Source organism: Pinus tabuliformis, chromosome Q, assembly GCF_031772625.1.
Source record: "Pinus tabuliformis cultivar Carrire ecotype Pingquan chromosome Q, CPIR1, whole genome shotgun sequence".
NCBI classification, from domain to species: Eukaryota; Viridiplantae; Streptophyta; class Pinopsida; order Pinales; family Pinaceae; genus Pinus; species Pinus tabuliformis.
In genome coordinates, this window is record NC_142296.1 from 16303452 (window position 1) to 16308818 (window position 5367).

The window sequence follows — 5367 nt, forward strand, 5'->3', positions numbered from 1 at the left end:
CTAGTTTAAGGCCTAATTTGTCATTGTTTAATCTTGGAAAATGGCATTCTTAAATCTTTTCTTATTTGAAATTTCTGCATTAAATAACTTCTAAATAGATTAGAATTGATCATTTGACTCGTAGAAGCGTGTATAATTTCATTGCATAATTCTAAGTCTATTCTTGCTAATTTAACCTTTGTGTTGTGTTGATCACTTAATCTTTAAGGCTAATCTAAATCTGACTTTAATTGTGAATCTATAAGCATTAATTATAAACCTTAAGTCAGATAATAAAACTAAGCTCTCTATTGCTCTCACTTCAATCTATAACGCATTGAGCTTAGGTGACCATAGGTAAAACCCCCTTGATCAGGTTTATCCTTAGTCTAAAGTGAGAAAGGCAAAGCCACTAAGGTGACAGTGGTGGCTTGCCTAAGGGTTTCATCCAGGTGTTTAGGGAACTTTGCACTTAGTGAGAACCTAGGAAGTAACAGGTCACCACTAAGGAAGGATAACAGTTAGAACAAAGAGGTAAAACTAACAAGGTGCAAGTCCTAGGTAATTTTGTGTTGATTTGGGGAAGCATCGGATGTGCTCTAGCCATGAAATTTGGTGGAAATGTTGGGGCACATGAGATCTCCAATACCCAAAAAGAGTTTGGGCAAATTCTAAACAGATCAGGAGATATTGTAATAATTAATATTTTTAATGGAGTCCCTAAGTCTAAACTTAGGGAAAATAAAATATTAATGTGTATTAATATGAATCTATGTTAGAGTGGTGGTCCAAAAGACATGGATCAAGACAGATATAATTTTAGCCGTTGATTAAGGACTTAATCTCGACCGCTGTGATGTCAACAAGAAAAGTATAAAAGGAGGCTTGAGGGTCACTTGAAGAGCACACTAGAGTGATCAGTCATTCTATTCTCGAGAGCGGGGTTTGCTAAGAGAGATAGAATCAGTCACTGGGAGAGCAGCTGAGGGGCATTGAGTACAGAGAAATAGAGAAGGTAGAGATTGTGCCGGGAGAGCAACGCAACAACCAAGGAGAGTGACGCAGAGCCAGCAAGCGCTGACACAGGGGCACGCAGAGGCAACCAAGCGTTGTGCAGAGCACTAGAGAGGCCAGCGTGTCTGACGTAGAGGCCTAGAAAGCTAACGCAAGGCCTCCTGGGGCTGACGTAGGCCAAGAAAGGCTGACGCAGGGCCAGTGTGAGACAGAGAGGGGCTGACGCAGGGCCAGTGTGAGACAGAGAGGGGCTGACGCAGTCCAGATTGGGCAGACGCTAGGGTTGCAGAGCAATTTTGTGCTGAGGAGCTGCCGAAAGGATTTTCCCGGGTTTCAGCTAAGAAATTTCTCTCAAACTGTGAAGTATAGTTGCTAAGGAAATTATCTGTTGGGTAGGTCAGTTTCGACACCCAAATTGTACTCTGATATTGCTTAATAATAAAACCCTCAGATAGTTGCACCGATTTTCCCGCATTGGGTTTTTCCGAGGACGTTGGTCTAAAAATAATGGTGTCATGTGGTGTGTTTGTTCTTGTTTCTTTTAGTTGCTGATCTATAATGTTGAGCATGCACTCATGTTTTTTTTTAGTATTTACTTTATAAATAACTTGTTAAAGAAAAATAACAAGTAGGTAGGAATAAATAAATAAAAGTGCATGAAGGGTTTCTAAGCTAAGTAAACTTAGAAACTTCAACATGGTATCAGAGCGTGATTACAGATCACAGGAGGACTAAAATACATCAGTCGGGGGAGCAATAGAAACAGAAAATAGTTGTCCCGAGATGACAGAAACTGTTTCTAGCAGTGCAGAAGCCAAGAAGTGTGACGCAGAGCCAGCCAGAGCCACGCAGAAGAAGTCGAGAGCTGCGCAGAGCCTTAGAGAGGCCAGCGTCGCTGACGCAAAGGGACAGAGTGCTGATGCAGGGCATCCCAGGGCTGACACATAGCCAGTGTGAAGCAAAGAGGGGCTGGCGCAGTTCACAGAGAGGCAGTTGCTGGAGTCTAGAAGGCTACAAAAATATTGTAGCGTTGGAGCTGGTGAGGTACTATAGTCAAAACAGTACCTGACAGAGCAGGGCCAGAGGAGTTGTTGTTGAGGGCTTTTAGCCGAGGAACCTGGATCAGCAGTGCAGTTGAACAAGATAATCAGAGTAGGGGGCATCTCGACAAGCGGTAGAAGGATTTCCAGGAGGGAAATCAGGACTCAGAGGGAGTTCAGAAGAGAACTTCCAGACGGGAAGTAGAGACTCAAAGGAGTCGAACAGAAAACTTCCAGGAGGGAAGTAGAGGAGCGTCATGGCACTACACGAGGTAAGAGACAAGGATAGACTAGACGCAGCATCGAACTTCGCAGTCTGGAAGGCTAGAATCTTCTTAGTGCTTGACAGGAATCGTGTCAAGGACTTCGCCTTGAAGGTTATAGTTATCCCAGTCGACCCCAATGATAACGACAAGTACGAAAAGGCGATAGCAAGGTCCACGAGGTCAAAGATCATGTGGTACCACATATAGTCGAAAAGGAAACGACAGTTGAGATGTGGGAGGCTCTCAAGAACCTGTACCAGCATACTTCTGTGCAGAGAAGAATGCTGCTCGAGAACCAGATGAGGTCGTATCAGATGAAGAAGGGTCAATCGATTAACACCTTCCTCGAAGGACTGAATGAGATTCGAGACCAGTTGACTGCTATAGGAGCGACACCGGATCATGAGTTTATGGTGAGGACAACCCTGAATGTTGTCTCAGAAGATTGGGAAGTATTTGTCCAGAGTATCCTGGGCAGAGGGACTCTCCCACCTTGGGACGAGATGTGGGCAGCTCTTCGCCAGGAAGAGATCAGAAAGAAATCAAAGACAGGTAGCAGTAGCAAAGGGATCAAGGTCAAGCAGGAGGAGGAGGATGTGGCCCTAACATCTGAGGGAAAGCGGGAGAAGCAGAAGAAAAAAGATCTCTCCAAGATCAAGTGCTTCCACTGTGGGGAGCTGGGTCATTATGCGACCAAATGTCCAAGGAAAAGGAGTAAGGGAGAGTCTTCCGAGACTAAGGCAGCGTCAACACGGGCAGAGAAGGAAGTTTTGACATATGATGACTATGCCATGAGTGCATACACGCCACTTGAGCGGAATTGGGGAGACATCGAGCTGTAGTCAGATGGACTACAAGCGATGAGGGGCAGGATCCTCGAGGTACCCAACCTCTTGGATTAGACCTTGCTATGGGAGCCCCGACGAGGAGTAGCAAGACTAGCTGGGTGGCTAGAGATGGATGCGGATGGAGCGGCAAAGAGAGCTACAGTGCAGGAGTCCCAAGACAATGCAGAGCTAGCAGGCTGCAGCAGTGCGAGAGGCACAGGAGTGTTGCCCCAGTGCAAGAAGGCATAGCGAGGTGTGGTGCGAGATGCATGGAGTTGTTGCAGCAGCGCAGAGGTCAGAGAGAGGGAGCATTTGTCAGCGACAGAGGGAGCTTCAACATCAGTGGGTGTTTCTAGCCCAACAGGGAGGTCAGTTGGGAGATCAGTTACTTACTTCTCAGTAACTGAGTTGCAGTGTAGCAATGGGCAGCACGATGCAACATGATGAGAGGAGGTGCAACACAGATGTAGTGCTGGGAGGAAGGACCAACAATAGCACGGATGCAGAGGGCGCTGTCGTACAGATGCAACAGTGGCAGTTGCAAAACCATGGGCAGTGATATAGGATGCAACAATGCAGAGGATGTTGGGCGGGAAGCCCTGGCATCAGCACAAGTACGAATGCTGGATGATCAAAGTAATACTCAATAAGGAGTATTGATAGAGCACAGTGCTCGCTAAGAGGGAGTGTTGATTTGGGGTAGTATCGGATGTGCTTTAGCCACGAAATTTGGTGGAGAGGTTAGGGCACATGAGATCTCCAATACCCAGAAAGGATTTGGGTATATTCTAAACAGATCAAGAGATATTAAAATAATTAATATTTTTAATGGATTCCCTAAGTCTAAACTTAGGGAAAATAAAATATTATTGTGTATTAATATGAAATTGTGTTAGAGTGGTCCAAAAGACATGGATCAAGCCAGATCTAATCTTAGCCATTGAATAAGGACTTAATCTCAACCATTGAGATGTCAACATGAAAAATATAAGAGGAGGCTTGAGGGTCACTTGAAGAGCACACCAGAGTGATCAGTCATTCTATTCTCTAGAGCGGGGTTTGTTAAGAGAGATAGAATCAATGATCGGGAGAGTAGCTGAGGGGCATTGAGTACAGAGAAATAGAGAAGGCAGAGATTGTGCCGGGAGAGCAGCGCAGCAGCCAAGGACACTGACGCAGAGCCAGCAAGGGCTCACGCAGGGTGACGCAGAGGCAGCCAAGTGTTGCGCAGAGCACCAGAGAGGCCAGCATGTCTGACGCAGAGGGCCAATGTGAGATAGAGGGGGGTTGACGCAGTCCAAATTGGGCAGACGTTGGGGTTGCAGAGCAGTTTTGTGCTGAGGCGCTACCGGAAGAATTTTCTGGGGTTTCAGCCAGGAGATTTCTCTCAAACTGTGAGGTATAACTACTAAGGAAATTCTCTGTTGGATAGGCCAGTTTCGGTACCCAGATTATACTCTGATATTGCTTAATAAGAAAACCCTCAAATAGCTGCATTGGTTTTCCCACATTGGGTTTTTCCAAGGACATTGGTCCAAAAATAATGGTGTCATGTGGTGTGTTTGTTCTTGTTTCTTTTAGTTGCTGATCTGTAATATGTTGAGCATGCACTGATGTTTATTTTCAGTATTTACTTTGTAAATAACTTGTTAAAGAAAAATAACAAGTAGGTAGGAATAAATCAGAAAAAGTGCATGAAGGGTTTCTAAACTAAGTAAAATTAGAAACTTCAACATTTGGACAACATCAAAATGCCCCTCATAGCACCGTCAGCTTAGCCAAAAGGACAGATGTAAGTTACTATAAGTCTATAAGCAGTGTTCCTTCCCCCGTAACCAAAAATAAAATAAAATAAAATAATATATAATACATCTCTCCATTTTTATCTCACATCCTATATCTCCCTTACAAAATGACCATTAGCAAGTGGTACATGGTTCGTGTATGAAATCCATGCTCTTGTTCAGTAATGATGAGCACAAAGCACTTCTTTCTAATGAATAATATAACATGTATCCAATATAAATACTCAAAAACCATACTTCAAAATATATTCTATAAAAATTCCAAGGAATTGATGAAAATGATGAACAGTGACTAAGTGCTTGAAATAGATTGAAAGAAATTGCAGATGTGTTGCAGCAATTTAATAGTTGTATTTAAAAGGTATATTCAAAAGGAATAAAAGAAATATTTTATGTTTACTTTCAGATCGTAGATTCAGCAGCAAAACAGAGAGTA